We start from the raw sequence: 16,150 nt of genomic DNA, 5'->3' as shown, positions 1-16,150 counted from the left end.
AAGCGACATATATCAGCAGTATGAGTCCATTTTTATAAAAGTCAAAGACAGGCAAAACTAAATAAGATTTGCTTGAGGCAGGTACACATGCAAAACAGGGGAACCCTTAACATGAAAATAATCAGGAGCCTGGTTACCTCTTGAAGAGAGAAAATGAGAGGAGAACACAGAAGGTATGCTGAGACCATGATAAATTCCCTTTTATTTTCCTTATTCGATTTCCCCTTGCAATAGGTGGGATATGAGCAGAAGTCATACACATGTCTTCAAGGCCTGGTCCCTTAAAACATCCTATAAAATTCTCACATTATCTCTCTTTATTTCATCTGGAGAGGAACCAGGGCTTGACTTTGAGGCAGTGAAAGGTGGCAGAACTGCTAAATGGAAGTAACCCAGATCCCTGAATGACTTCATGGAGTAGAATTTCTCCACTGATCCTCACAGAATTGTGTCATGAATGTGAAACAGGCCTTTATTGTATTAAATGCCTGAAATATTTGGTGAGTCAAATCTCCCCTGATTAAGCAGTGAATCTCCCCTGACAAAAGTAGGACACTTCAAAGATACTGGAAAAATTCTTTCCCTTTAGTGTGATAGTGAATACATGGCTATTTATCATTTATTATTCTTTAAATTATCAATATATGTGATTTTACTTTAAACATTAAATAAAATATTTAATGCAAAAAAGTGGTAACCAGAACTCTGAAACTTCTGCTATTGATGAAGTAAAGGCTTTTTTACTCTACCTCCTTTTTTTGAAAAAAAAAATAAAAAACAAAAAAAAACAAAAATACAAAGTATAAAAACAACCAACTGTCAAGCATACCTGCTAAATTGTATAAAATCTGGAGGGAAAAGAGAAGAGAACAAGAATCGACACCTCAAATCTTGAGCTGGATATAGATTTTTGTACAAATAACATTGTAGTCCCAAAAGGCTGTCCAGCAAATCTTACCGGAACACTGGGACATAAATAGGTTATAAGGAAGGTGTATGTTTTCCTACTGAAACTCAGAATAATAGGGGACGTCAGGCTGAAGAAAACAGCACACTCTCCTACCATTTTTGTTAGCTATGTAGTGGTTTCCCAGATGAGGATACTGTGGGAGAAAACAGAAAAAAGGCCATGACTACGAAATCACAACACAGTGTTAGGGGCTTTGCATGTTTCCAACTTGAGGGTAAGTGAAATACACTTGGTGACAGAGGATATTCTAAACAAGACCCACACTGGAGCTGCAGGCTCCCCGTGTACAACACCTCCACATCATTACCCCCCTTCAAGAATGGAAAACAATCAAAAAATGGCTTATGGACTAGAGGCTCAGGCAAGAAGAAAGGGTGGGCATGGGGAGGACATGGATTAGGCACAAAAGAATGCAGGAGGTAGCATTATATGAGTCTTCCTAGAAGAAACTCCTTGATCATGAAATCTAATTATTCACAAAATAAACTAAAATAACTCGGAGAAAGAGGAGTGAAAAGACTGGTTTTGTGCACTGATTACATTTAAATGTGAAAATACGAAACATAATAAAAATGTAACCAAAATCTAAAATGAGGAAAGGAAATTGAAAGATTCTATACTTCATTTTTATTTTCTTAGTATACAGTAAAACTGACTTGGTGGGGAGAGTACAGTCCTATGAAGTATTGTAAATGTACAAGGTTCATAAAGAGAATGTGGCTGTTTCACATTTTATTTTACCATGAAAGTGTTTTTTCTAAACTGGTCAGTAAATACCACAAAAGGCAAAACACAAAACAAAACAGTTAATCATTGAGTTCTATATGCAATATCAGGAATACTTGTCAGGTAATGATTAGGTATTTACTTATTTCCAATAATTATGATTTCCACTATAATTTTGCTTACTTCTGAAGAGAGGTTTTATAGTTCTACTTTGCTATTTCTTCTGTGATTGCAATGTTTTAATACACGCACAAATAAAACAGCTTCATTCTCTATTGTTTTACTTGTCCTTTCTGAGACTTTAGGTAAAATGACCTATTAAATATCGTGAATGAAAAATGGTTATGTACTTGGTCTAGAGGTCTGCATTCTGTTTGCAGGGAATTCAAATATAACATCTAGAATTATTCCCCAAGGCACAGTCTTTTACATGGATTTATTATCAAAAGGTTCCATTTGTGCAAAGTCTTATTATCATATTTGTATATTCAATAAACTTAGAGTACAAATAGCTTCCAGCTAATAATTACCTACACAAATTGTTTGCATAGCTGTTTTCTTTTAACGTCAAATTCTGTATGGAAGTCCACCTTTCATACTGCTATAAATTCAAACAACTTTTAACTTATGTTATTCATGGTTTTGGAACTTTTAAAAAGTATATGAAATTAAAATGTATTAACAGTTTAATAAGATAACTAAATGCGATTTTACCCAGTTTTCTTGGGTGTTGAATTTCTTAGTGGTATGAGTGTCCTTTGTGTTACCACTGATGGAGTAGCATGGGAGTGGGAGGGGGATAAGGGTGTAAGAGCAAAGCTCTTATATTATTACCTTTATTTTAAGATAATCAGTACTTCTTAAGAACATGCTCCATCTCCACAACAATTTGTTACTATTTTCTTATTAAAACAATATCAAGTTTAAACTGATTGCTAATACTTGTCTCAATATAAGCTGAAGATGACCCGTAATTTTTTTAATAAGGAGATTCCATCATAGTGAATTTTAACCTCAGGATACTGTAGGCTGGCGGTATCAAGAGACCAGTTCTTTCTGATTTTTCAGAAACAAGAAACTCTCTCTCTTTGCTAGTATTTATAACTTATCAACTTACTATATGAAATATGAGGGGAAATAACTATCCATATTCTTACCTTTGGTTTATTATATTGTACATTAAGATACATGATATATTGTATGTCAAGATACAAGAAGATTTACATGTTTTCTTTTTATCATATACCAAAAGGCACCACTCTGCTTGCTCTGATCAAGTTACCATACATATCTGAAGAAGCCCTACATATTATCTTAGCACCATGCAAAGTATTCCTACAGGGACCTGATTAGAAATATTATATCATATGCTTTTACAGTATGAGGAATATTTAAAACATTTAGTTTGAAGTTAAAATTTTCCTGAAGAAATAAACTTTTATTTACAAATTTGTAAATATTTTTATTTAACCTCATTTACTTTGTGCCTCTCATAGAACCTGAACTCGATGGATATGTTTTGACTAAATCGAGAGCTTTGTCTTCTGATATTTGTATACCTGTGTTATTGGGCTGTAAGTATCTGCTTCTAATACATTAGCACTAACGGTGCTTGCCAGTCTTCCTGAAGTTACAGAGTTGAGAATCACACAGGATCGTAAATCTCTCTGTGGGCCCTGGCCAGATCTATTCTACACTGCAACTGCATTCTGCTCGGTTGTAGACATCTTAGTGAAAATCATCAGTAATCTCATACTTTGTAGGCGAGCACCAATGTTTAGGAAAGACATGGAAGAATAAAACACATATTGCCATAGAGGACTCATTTCCCTTTAAAATTTCTCATGTTGAAAAGTTCTCATATGTAACTGGAAAAATGAAAAAAATTATTTTATCTAATATATGCTGATATTATCATATTACGTATTGCCTCCTATATTGCCTGAAACATATTCTTCTAAGGATAACTTTTTCTTTAGTGTTTACATATAAATTATGGAATTATTATAGAATGTTGAATGAAGATATTTAGATACGTTAGAGAAGACACTGTTAATTAATCAACTTTCAAACATTTAAGTTCACTTGAATATATAAAAATTATTTCATCCTTTGGATAGCTAACTTAAAATCATAGGATATTTTTTCTAATTTTTATTTTGAAAAATGTCTAGCCTACAGAAAGTTAGCAATATAACGAATGGTATATAATCTTTATCTAGATGTAAAAATTAACATTTTGCCATAATTATTTGCCTATCTCTCCCTTTCCTACACTTAAAACATTTCTTTTTGCTGAACCATTTGAAAGTTGCAGATATGAGATTTCACTTCTAAATACTTTCAAATATATCCTGTCCCTAAAGACACATTCTTCTATATAACCTCAATATGATGATCACACTCAAGAAATTGAACAGGGATGTAATACTGTTATATGAGCTATAGCCCAAATTCACATTCCTTCCATTGTCCCAATATTATCCTTTATAGATTTTTTTTCCATCCAGAATCTAATCAAGAAGGATGGATGTCTTGCAATTAGTTGCCAGGTCTCCTAGTCTCCTTTAATCCTGAACAATATTTCAGGCTTTATTTGTTAATCACACTGACATTTTTGACATTTTTGAAGTGTCCAGGTTAGTTGTAGTGAAGAAAATCTACCAGTCTGGATTTGTCTGATTGTTTGCTTTCTCATGATTAGACTCAGGTTTAACATTTTTAGCAGATTACTTCAGAAGAGATTTTTGTGTCATTCTTCATGTATCATTAAAAAATACATGATTTCAGTTTGTACTACTTCTAGTAATGTCAAGTCTGATCATTTGATTAGCTGGTATCTGTCAGACACCAACTATAAAGGGACGTCTCCCCTTTGCAATTAATAAGCAATCTGTGGGGTGACACGTAGAGATAATGTGAATATCCTGTCCCCATCAACCATTCACCCAATGGCGGATGATTTTTTTTTATTCTTGTCGTGGTGGTTGCAAAAATCTGGCTCTATTATTCTATTCTTTCTTTTCATTATCAGCTTGCATTCTTCAGTGAAACAGAGCTTTTCCTTCTCTCCACCCAATCTGTGCATTCACACACTCTGGGTACATGGATACTTTTCTTATTCAATGTGCTCTAATCCATTACATCCATTATTACTCTTTACGTACAAAAGATCCCAAATTTGGCCAGGGAGAGTATTTTAAATCTGGCTATGTCCTTCTAATGTGCCCTCATTTGTTTTTGAGCAATTCCTTGCTTTCTGGGACAAAATGTTCAAGAGTTTCCCCTAAACTAGTTGAAGCTAGAAGGCTTTAAACAGTGCTAACCCAACTCAGTTTTAATGCAACATTTTGAATTTAGTCACGAATGTTAGCATAGTATCTAAAACATAGTAAGTGCCCGTCAGTATGACACACGTCTTCCTTAGCTATTTGATACCTTGTTTGAATCTTTTGTGCAATTCTTAAAAATATAAACCTTTAATTTATAACATAGATTTTTATATTACTTTTTCAATTTCACATATTTCTTATTTTAATTTTTGATAATAAGATAAACTTCCTTATTTTCACATGGGGGCCATATGAATAGGTAACTTTCAGAGGATTTTCATTTTCTTCAGTATGGTAAAATCTTAGACCACTTCTTAACGCCGGAATGTATACAAACAGCAGAGCATAAAACCCCCATAAAGTGAAGCCTTTTAAAATTCCTGAAATTATCAAGGGATTTCACATGTCAGAGGAAATAATATAAAGGCATGCCTGGACATTTATTTATTTTTGGGGGTGTAAGAAATTCAACAGACCTGCCATACTTTCTAAGTAAATGTAGCACCACCCAAACCACATCTAAATTATGGAGAGGAAAGAGAAATAGAAGAACGAGGAGTATGATACTTGAAGAGGTCACAAAGAAAAAAGTGGGGCATCATAGCTTACAAACTTTCTTTTATTTACTTATTTATGTATTTTTTTATTAGAATGTGAGGGTGGATGTGTGTGTGTTTGCATGTGGTATATGTGTATAACTTTGTACATGGGGAGTTAAAGATAGAGATGTTGACTCAACATTTATTCAACAAATATTTATTATACTTCCTCTCTGAAGCAGGCATTGTAGTATTTGTTAGGAATACAAGGACCATCAAAACCAGATGGATCCCTATCTTAGTGGTTAATTAAATAAACAAATAAATGTGAATTTGCCACTCTTCTAAGTGCAATGGATACAGATACACAAATGTGTATATACTTACATGTATTTTATAAAGGGATTTAATTCAATTTAGGGGTAAAGAGATGGTTCATTTGAGGAAGTGACATTTGAGTTGATATTTTCAAAGTGTTAACTAAGACAGTTAACTAGATGCCTGAGATTGTGTTTTTAGAGGATGGGGGGATGGGAGAGAGCTGGAATGTTAAGGCAGCTTGAAGAAAGCCAGCCAGCTGAAGCTGAGGGAAGAATGGGAGCATCTAAAGAGATAAAAGTGGAGGAGGCTGTCCTTGCTGGGCTGCAAAAATCAGGTGATGAGCGTTGGTCTTTATCTTAAGCAAAGCAATGGTAGTTATTTAAGTGGTATCAGTGGTTGGAAGGTGATAGTTACCATATTTGCATTTTGAATGCAAATATAATATCTAGTATCCCATTGGAGGATGAATTTGGGGTGGGGAACAATGCCAGGAGGTCAGTCATGGAGACATTGTTGTTTTCTACACAAAGGATGGTGAAACCTTACACTTGTGTGATGGCAGAGGTAGATTTTTGTAATTAATTTTGGAAGTCACAATCAAAGCCTTGGTAATGGAAGTGAAGGAGAAGTAATGTCAAGATTAAAACCAGATTGGACTATGGGAACCCTGCTCCTTTGAGGTGAGATGAACAGAGATCAGGAGTTTGATTTTGACATGTTTCATCTGATGTTTCTTTAAGATAGACAAGAAGAAATGCCAGGTATATGAGCTGTATCTACAAGTGGGCAATGTAGAGGGACTTTCTGAGCTGTGATTATGTTTTATAGAGTGCTCTGCATTAAATATATATCAGTAATCTCACGGCATTCTTACTGGATAGTACTTGGTATATGTATGTTGAGAAACCCCAAGGTGAATCAAAGGTCTGAGGTATTAGATGAACAAGCTCTGGCACCTGGGATTTCAGTGATTTTTAAATTCATTTCTATTCTAAATGCTGTTCTAATTCCCTGATCTGCAAAATCTGAAAAAATGAATTTGCTAGACTTTTAGCAAGTAGCAAGTGGTGTATTTATAGGCTGAAGTTACAAAAGTGATCATGCAAGAGGAGGATTAGTATTTAAATTATTTAACAATCAGCACAATTTGGACTCCAGCTACAAATAACCAGTAAGACTATACCAGTGCATTCAGCTGAATGCCAGCCCTGCTGGAGTAATAAAATCTCATTCTCTGATAATAAAAATTCCTAATTGAAAATAGAGTACAAATGTTAGAAGGTAAAAGGGTGTTGATAGTTACTGCTTTTTGTCCAAAAAATGTCACCAACACCTAAGCATTTTTTTAAATAACTTGAGAAATCGATCTTTTGGGGGAAAAATTACCCTCCTTCTAATCTACTGTCAAAGAATCCTGTAAAAAAACTAAATTAATTTAGATGATCATTTCTTTAAAACTGTGCCGATATAATTTTAAAATGTATTCATTAAAGTATATAATGAACATCATTATTTTATCTAAATCCTTACAGACTATATTTGCTTAAAGTAAGCAGGACCTATAGGTCACCACTTTAATTCCGTCTGTGAAAAGAAAAAAAAAAGAGAAAGCAATAGAAATGACCACAAAACTAAGTGGAATTTTGGGCTTCTTGGTACTGAAATTAATGGACAAGTATCACATTCTTCATTTGAATCAACAGTGTTGTCTTATTTGGTTTTCCCATTTTCACATATATCTAACAGAGGCTTCTGAATTTTACCACATTAGCTGGGTATATTTTTCCTTTTCTTAACCATATTCTTTAGTGTTATAGAGTTCAGTTTAGGGTAGCATTGAAGCACTCTAGTAAAAGGAGGCTGTCTGAACAATGGGACTGGAATGTGTCATACATGTTTATTCCGACGAAGAAGGTTTTCTCTTGTACAGCAGAGTTAACAGTACAAAGAGGAAGGAGAGTTTTACTTTCACAATCTTTCCCTCTATTCCATACAAAAATAAAAAACAGAGTAAAAGGCAGATATTCCAGTAAAATTTCACTGCCTATATAGATCTTTGTGCTGTTCAAATGAAAGAAACACCTTATTTTCCTTATCACCTCCCAAATCCAACAACCTCAATTTCATCTTCTCTGAATCCCCATTGCACCACTATACTCACATTAGAAACTGTAACAAAAGCAGACCAAATAAAGTTAGGGGTCAGTCGGAGGTTGAATGTTGGGCAATTCAATAGACCAAGAAGCTTTCAGTAAGAATGAACAATACACAGAAAACAATCACAGATCAAATTGTGTTCTGTACAATTGCTGCATCCTCTTTGTAGGGAAAGCTGCCTCTCTTGATTAGGTAAAACATGCCCTTCTATGTAGAGAATTTTGTGATTGTGTCAAAGCAATTGGTTATTCACACACATACACACCACACACACACATATTATTGACTTCTATCTCAAGTGCTGCGCTTACATTAAAAAGCTTCCTTCTTTAAAAAGAATAAGATATACAACGGCCTAAAAACATGTAAGGTGCACCCTGACTGGGAAGTAATCTAAGAAAAAATATCTCTCAATTTGATAAATTCAAGATGGTATAGCTAATACTGAAATGACATTTCATATTAACTCTGCATTTTCAAGAGCAGATCATAAGTTACAGTCCAGTAGACTTCTTACTTTCTTACTTCTGTAAGATTAAACACCTCCGAAACAGACAAAATTGACCACACCCCTTCCCCTCAACTTCTAATATGGTAGCACAGGATGCATCTATCACAAACAATACAACGAAATTCTAATACAGCAGTTTATTTGGGTCGGTAATAGCTTTTGGGCTTTTACTATAAGCATACTTCATAGCACGATGTTTTGTGGTATAACTTCCAGTATTGGACTAGTGCAGTTCTTTTGTGCATAAGCATGTTTCAAGGGCATTAAAAATATAAATCTTAATAATATCTCCTTTCCTGTTTTCTCAAAGCCTAAAATTATGTGTGTATACAGATATGCTTTCATAAATATGCACATATATATATATACATACGTGCATACGTGTGTGATGTCTGTCTCTCTATATATACATGTATATATGTGTGTATATACATATGTGTGTGTATACATATATATATATGAAAACTTTCAGTGCTTGATGGAGATATACATTTAAGCAAAGTTAAGGCCTAAGACAACTAAATATTATCCAGCATGTACTGCAGTTGCTCACCACTTACTGTCACCCAGAAAAGATAGATTCCTAAGAGAAACAAGGATCAGAATAAGTGAATTTTTATAAAGGTGACAGTGACAGAAAAAGATTAGAACATGACCTGCTTGAGGGCAGTGAAGTCTATGGTTCTGGTCCATTAGAGCCAGGGAATCAGTGAACAAATGGGATGGTCCTACTTAAAAGAAGTAAAGATAGGTAGGGGCACGAAAAATAATCCATGCCTACATAAAAATCTTGGTTATCTAGCTCTATGGCTCTCATAATGGCAAGTAACACCCCTACAACATATTTTAGGTAGGACTGGGTACGTTCAAGGTTGTCACAAATTATTGATGGTGGTAGTGGTGGTGTGCTATTGGCTTTTAGTGTATATAGGGGGAGGCAGTCCAATTTAATGATGAGGTTTTCTAAAAATATTCCATATAAAGTTTATGCATCCTATTGAACTAAATGTTATGAATATCAAACTGTAGAATCTGGTACATAATTATAATTAAGAATTTTATTTACATTCCCACCAAAAGCCAAGCAATTTATAATAATAGTTTAATTATTTCATGTACTCTATCTTCTGACTCTAGAATTGATAGACTATAATGTTGATAGAAATTAAACTTAAGACCAACTCAGCACCAAATCAGTAATTTTTATTTTTGAAGTATTTTACTTATTGACAATACAGTGAGTAACCTGCATCTCCTGAAATAGAATTCACACTAGTAACAACATAGAAATGTTCCAGAAAGTAATTTTGGGATTTTAGTGGAGCATATCAATGGTATTTACTCTCTCATTTGCAAAATATCATACTTTAAAATTTTCTCCACTCCAAGAGTCTACATTTGACTTGGCAAATTTTCCCTATACCATTAACTTCCTTCTTCCGGTTTTCACATACAAATAAGTCTGGGTTGTTAGTATCTCAACACTAGTTTAAGTCTATCCCTCATTCTTTCACTTTCGTGCACTTCTTGCACGGGATGTCTTCTGATGTTTTATTTGTCTTAAATTCAAACTTATTCATCATATATTCATACAAGCGCTGACTTTACTATGTCTAGTAAAGTTATCCCCAAGCATTAGTAGTGAAATACACATTTTATTACACATTACTTTTATTTTATTCGCTTTTAAAAATTACAACTATATTCTGTAATTATTTATAAATGGCTTTTGAGGATATTAAGGGAGTAACAAAATATTTGTTTTTAAAAAAGAGGACAGAGTCTAAGAGAGTCAAGGATCAAAGTCTCGTCCATGATGGCTACTCAGTGTATAAGAGAAGACAGCAAATCACAAGCCTTCTACATTTACCTCTGTACTGCTTCATTCCATGACTATCACGTATTAGTTGATACCGTGATGGCCAGAAAGAGTTAACTCCCCTTCCTAACTAATCTAACTTTCTAAGAGCTATCTGGATGAGGAGTCAGGAGACCAGGTTTCTAGTTTCTGCTCTGCCACTGCCAGTGTGACCTTTAGCAGTTCATCATGATCACTGTAGGTCCCCATTATTTCTGCAACTGTAAAATGAGGACACAGGAATAAATTACTTTTAAGGTTCTTTCCAGCTCTATTAAAAAATGCATAATCTTGATCCTAAGACTTAGGCACTGATAAGAAGAAACGGATTCCTTTAATAAATGTATATAAAATGTATCCTGTGGGTCTCAATTATATTTCCAACCACAATATTTCTTTTAAAATATTCAGTCTAGTCAAGTCTTTAAAAAATGCCATGCCTTATAAAAAATGAAAATGTTTCCTTAAAAAAAAGCATCCCTACACTTTATGTAGTGAGCACATTTATGATGAGAACATAGTCTCTATTCTGAAGGGTACATCTACATTTCTATCCCCATTCTCCTTACTTCTGTAAAAGTTACAGTTTGGCTGTGAATATCTGAAATAAAAATGATCTTATCTGTTTTTCCCGTCATATATTTTTGGCAGTTCTAACCTTCCACACAGAGGTTTTCTAAATTCTAACAGTCCACAGAACTAACAATTCAACAAAATCTATGTCCAACTAAAAACTGACTATAAATAAGATGTTTAATGCTATGGTATGAATCAGCTTCTTGCTCAAGTAACTTATTTACAACCAATTTTGCCCTAGAGCTTTTGAGAAACACAATAGAAATCTGTTAAATTGGCAGTCTTGCTGAACTTCAACTATTTTATCTCGCTTGGTCCACTGTAACAATAATTGAGAGGTTCTCTTTGATGAAATGTGTTTTTGATTTGGAGCATAGGTACAAAGATCAAATGGACCATACCTCTTATTTAGATGGCTTCTTGCTATTCCTTCTCTTGGAAAGGACATATTAATATATAAGGCCTAGGAATGCCATTTAACGCCAAACACATACGTATGCTTTAGGAAAACACTTAAAAATGCAGTGCATTAATAGTAAGATGCATACATTAATACATTCTTATTTGGCTTTCAGGAGAAACCATTATCACTTTTTTAAAAATATTGACCACCTGTTACATGTAAAGTGGGATTGAATTTCTCAAACTTTGACTATAAGACTTTTATTTTTGCTAGGAACATATCTAATCCTTAACACATATTCATTAAACAGGTATACAATCAAGTCTTTAGTATCTTTATTTGAATGACATATAAACTCCTGCAAAGTTTTCATAACAGGTTTGCTTACTTCTGCCACCCAGCTCATTTCTGGGCAGTCTGCCCATTTTCCCCACCTCCCCACAAATGGGTTTTGGTGTTTGAGATATGAAAGCTCATTTAAAAATTAACCTAAACGCAAGAAAATAATTAGAAAGGCAACTTGCCCACAATAACAATGCAAATCTTTTTTAAACCAAACATGCAATACATTCCAAAGACAAACACAAATGACTTCTTAAATAACCATGATTTTACATTATCTTTGCCTCTACTTCTCTCATTAACATGAATAATTCAGAGTACTTACTATACATGGTAAAACTGTTTCTCCTCAATAATTCATTTTTAGTGTACAGAAAAATAAGATGTAACATGTTCTTATGTAATATCCAAAGGTTTTAATTAGACTATATTTTTAAAGGCAACTTTAGTTTCAAAATTATCTGTAGTTTGGGTTTATTCTGTCGAAAGCCATTCTTCTTTTTTTTTTTTTTTTTTTTTTTGAGACGGAGTCTCGCTCTGCCGCCCAGGCTGGAGTGCAGTGGCCGGATCTCAGCTCACTGCAAGCTCCGCCTCCCGGGTTCACGCCATTCTCCTGCCTCAGCTTCCCCAGTAGCTGGGACTACAGGCGCCCGCCACCTCGCCTGGCTAGTTTTTTGTATTTTTTAGTAGAGACGGGGTTTCACCGTGTCAGCCAGGATGGTCTCGATCTCCTGACCTCGTGATCCGCCCGCCTCGGCCTCCCAAAGTGCTGGGATTACAGGCTTGAGCCACCGCGCCCGGCCTAAAGCCATTCTTCTAAGTTAGGAGAATCTTAACGCTTTCAAGGCAAAGAGCAGTATAGAACAGTGTAGCCGGTGATAATGCCCCACTTTTTCTTGGTTCCTGATAATCTTCAAGTACATATCAATTATTTACAAAGTGTGAAATCATCACTATCTTTTTCCTCAAAAAATACGAAAATGCTTTGGGACATTGCGCCTGTGTTTGAGTGAAAAGAATTTTCCTAATGTGCTGGCTATGCTAAAGGAACAAAGGATTTACTATGTAACTAAATTTTGAATGATAAAATACCCTAATATTGAAGTTCTAATTAGAGCAAACACCCTTAAATGGGAAGCCTTTCTTGGATAGGGAACTGAATATCTCAAATCTTGCTTTATTGATGACACCAACAAAACAAAGAGTGTGAATCTATCTGCTGATTACATCCCAACTCATCCAGATTCCCAAATTCAAATATAAAGAACACTGTACAGGTAAACATGCTATTTATTACCTATCTCACCTCCTATGCTATTCACATGCAATATTGATGTGGGAAACAATGTGTATTTCTTAGGTTTACTGAATTTGGAGTTTGTAAAAGTAAGTTAGTCTCTTATTTTGTGAATTCTTCATTGGAAGATGTTACACTTTCCTGGAAACCACACAAGGTTTCCGAAGTCACGGGGCTGTTTAATGCCCTGCTTCAGAGCATCAAATGCTACACTTGTGACCAGGAAGAAAGGAAAAGAAGGTCATCAGGAGGACCCTGCAGCTGCACTAATTTCCAGCTTCTCTCTGGTAACAAAAAGGTTGGGGTCGGGGGAAGCAATCAGATATTTACTGGAGTATACACCAGCCTTGGCCAAGTGCTTTGAAACTTTTAGAATGTCTTCTTTCACTGAAAATAAAAGAAGCAGAGCTTATGGTGTAATAAGCCAAACACAACAGTTACTGAACTTGGGTCAACACTGGATACCATTACAGCTTTCAGGATAGTCATCGGAATGTATGAAATGAGTAAGTACGTTTTGATACCTGTGAAAATAAAACATTGTGCTGTAAGTGAGTGGGAGAGAACAGATGGTTGGTAATGATTTAAAACATTTATGGTTTTGGACTATCACCAAGCCTCTGTATTAAAAAATATGATGTTTAGTTAGTACATACCAACATCTATATGCAAGGTGCTTATTTTCTGGAGGACGGTACTGTAATGAAGGAGATAAAAACCAAATGAGGTAGGAGGAACATTCTTCCCATTTTCTGGGGGCATTTAGTGTGTGCTATTTCTTATTGACTATGTGCAATCCTAATGTTTTCCATATGATGAGAGGATTTTAATTTTTCCTCAATTACTAGTCAACTGTAAGTGCCTAGGAATCATATTCTGTTTGATCGTATGGTGTAGAATTGTAATATTGCTTTGTAAATTTGATTCACTTTGATTCAAGCTCTTAAACCCTTTGAGCAATAATAAAAAGTGGTAGTTCAGGGTGCTCTTGCCCATGAAAAACAATAGCATTCACCTTATCCTCACGTTGGTTGGCAGGCATATGGTGTTATGATTAGGTACTGCAATTAGCAGGTGCCCGGCAACTGAATCAGAAGACAAATACTAAATATGGTCACACTGCATTTGGGTGAGTATATATGAGTTGAAAAGAGGCCCACGGCCTTCAAACAGAGAGGAATAATAATGTAAATAAAATTATACAAAGATAGATTAATGCAATTCTGAGGTTAAAGCGAAGAAAAATAAACATTGGTAATACTCTCAATTATCAGAAAAACGGCGAAAAGGGAGTCCTATTAAGCATCCACGGTGTTTTGATTTGAATCTGATAGCATCATAGGGAGAAAAAAGTCACACACACATTGTATATTATTCACTTGCCATCGCTTTCAAAACGCTGGGAATTATTCAGGCACAGTTTGTTTGTGGGAGGGAGCTGGGGGTGGACCGCAGAGAGAGAAAGGAGGAAGGCCTGCAGCTCTAGACTTAGCACCTGTAAACTTAGTTGGAAATAACTCCTGACAGGCATCAACCATAACCCCTTCTAACAGAAACATGCTGATAGGCAGGATGTTCAAACGGGGCAGAAGAGGCAGCAGGTAACCCTGTGAAAGTAACAGCAGCAGAAACAAACACACCATTCCTTCTCTCCCCAAGCCACTTGCAGCCCCTCCTCAGATCGCCTCTCCCAACCCCTCCGCTCTGGTCACGATCGTACCTGACCTCCCGGTCCCCCTAACTTCCCTCCCACCTCGCTCTCAGCCTGCACCCGAGCCTGAGCCAGGTCGCGGAGTTTGAGACTGACGCAAAGGAGGCACCCCCGCAGCAGAGATGCTCGTCTTTCTGCCACACACACGCTGGAGGACTGGACAGACTGGCAGCAGAAACTCAAGACTGTTCCTGCCGTCCTCTTTCCAACCTCTGCCTGCCCCAAGCGGGGTCTGACTCCGGAATGTGGAGTCCAGGGTGCCCCGCTGGGGCGCAGGAAGGCAGCTCAGGTAGCTGACAAGTTCACGGCCGTCCTTCTCCAGCGCCCCCTCAAAGTCAGGATCCCTTCCTGCTCCCGCCTCCCACCTCCTGTCCTCCGTCCACTGAAGTGAAGGGAAGTGGGTTGGAATACTGGACGAGGGGGAGATCGGAAAAGGAAGATGCCTCCCGCATCCCCAGCGGCGAAGCACCTGGAAAGGTGAGACCGCACGTCCCCGCCCACCAGAGCCAGCTCCCGGCGTGGGTACCCCCAGCAGCGCCCCGTCATCTCTGCCCCTCCAGTGCCCCCAGCCCAGCTCCAGCGCGGTTACCTCGCGGGCCGCTGCCGGGCGCTTGCAGGTGCTGCTGTTCCAGCAGCGCAGCTTCGGAGGAAACTTCCCTGCGCTCCAGGGCAAACTCCCGCGCACTCCTGGCGGCCGTGAGGTGGCTGAGAGCTGAGCGTGGCGACGGGAGCCGGGGCAGCTCCGAGTTGGGCGCTCACCCTGGCCCTGGCCCTCGTGCGTCCGGCCGGGCTGGGGCTGCGGCACCGCCTCCACGCCCGCTCCCGCCCGCGCCCCCGCCCGCCCGGGCAGCTCCGCCCCCCTCTTTTTCTCTCCCGCGCCCGCTGCCCGCCCTGCCTTCTCCTGCTCTGCCTTTGTGGCTCTGTCGTCCCCTCTTTCCTCTGACTTTCTGGCCTCGCCTCCGCTGGCGACTCACCCTCCCTCCTAGCCCCGCGTCCCAGGGCTCAGGTGCCACCCCATGCCCAGTGGAGGAAGTGATTACCCTCGCAGTTCCTTCCCAATTCGCCCTCTCCTCTCCCCTGCCCTGGGGTCTTCTCCTAGCTTTTCTAGAAACGCAGTCCTGAGGGGTACATCCGTAGGTTAGAAGGCTGTCGCAAACATCAGCTCCAAAGTCAGAATGTGTTTTGCTTTACAGACCGGAGGTGATGTTTGTTTTAATACATCAATTATAATAGATCAATAAAGTGCTTGTTGTAAGTACGGCTAAGTTCAGCAGCAGGTTTGTGTAAACCAGGGCTCCCTCAAAATGAGCCTAGGACCCATTTACAATGTTCAAGACCTAGGAGATTTCTCAGCCTGAGCCAGGCTGAGATTTCAAAATTGGACAAGCTGAAGTTGGCGGTTTTAAA

At 37.5% G+C, this 16,150-nt stretch overlaps 1 protein-coding gene across 4 annotated transcripts in view; it reads right to left on the bottom strand.

Annotated features, from left to right (window-relative positions):
- The window catches only part of CHST9 (carbohydrate sulfotransferase 9), a 293,740-nt gene extending 278,214 nt beyond the window's left edge, over nucleotides 1-15,526 (bottom strand). For all 4 annotated transcript variants that reach the window (XM_065533960.2, XM_005586983.5, XM_045377915.3 and 1 more), the window contains exon 1: nucleotides 15,333-15,526. The gene's annotated coding sequence lies outside the window, so the exon portion shown is untranslated. The remainder of the gene's footprint in view (nucleotides 1-15,332) is intronic.
- Between the last annotated feature and the right edge of the window lie 624 nt (nucleotides 15,527-16,150).

The sequence above is a fragment of the Macaca fascicularis genome, chromosome 18 (assembly GCF_037993035.2).
Source record: "Macaca fascicularis isolate 582-1 chromosome 18, T2T-MFA8v1.1".
Taxonomy (NCBI): domain Eukaryota; kingdom Metazoa; phylum Chordata; class Mammalia; order Primates; family Cercopithecidae; genus Macaca; species Macaca fascicularis.
Note: the sequence above shows the minus strand (reverse complement) of the source record. Positions and strands in the feature narration are given on the sequence as shown.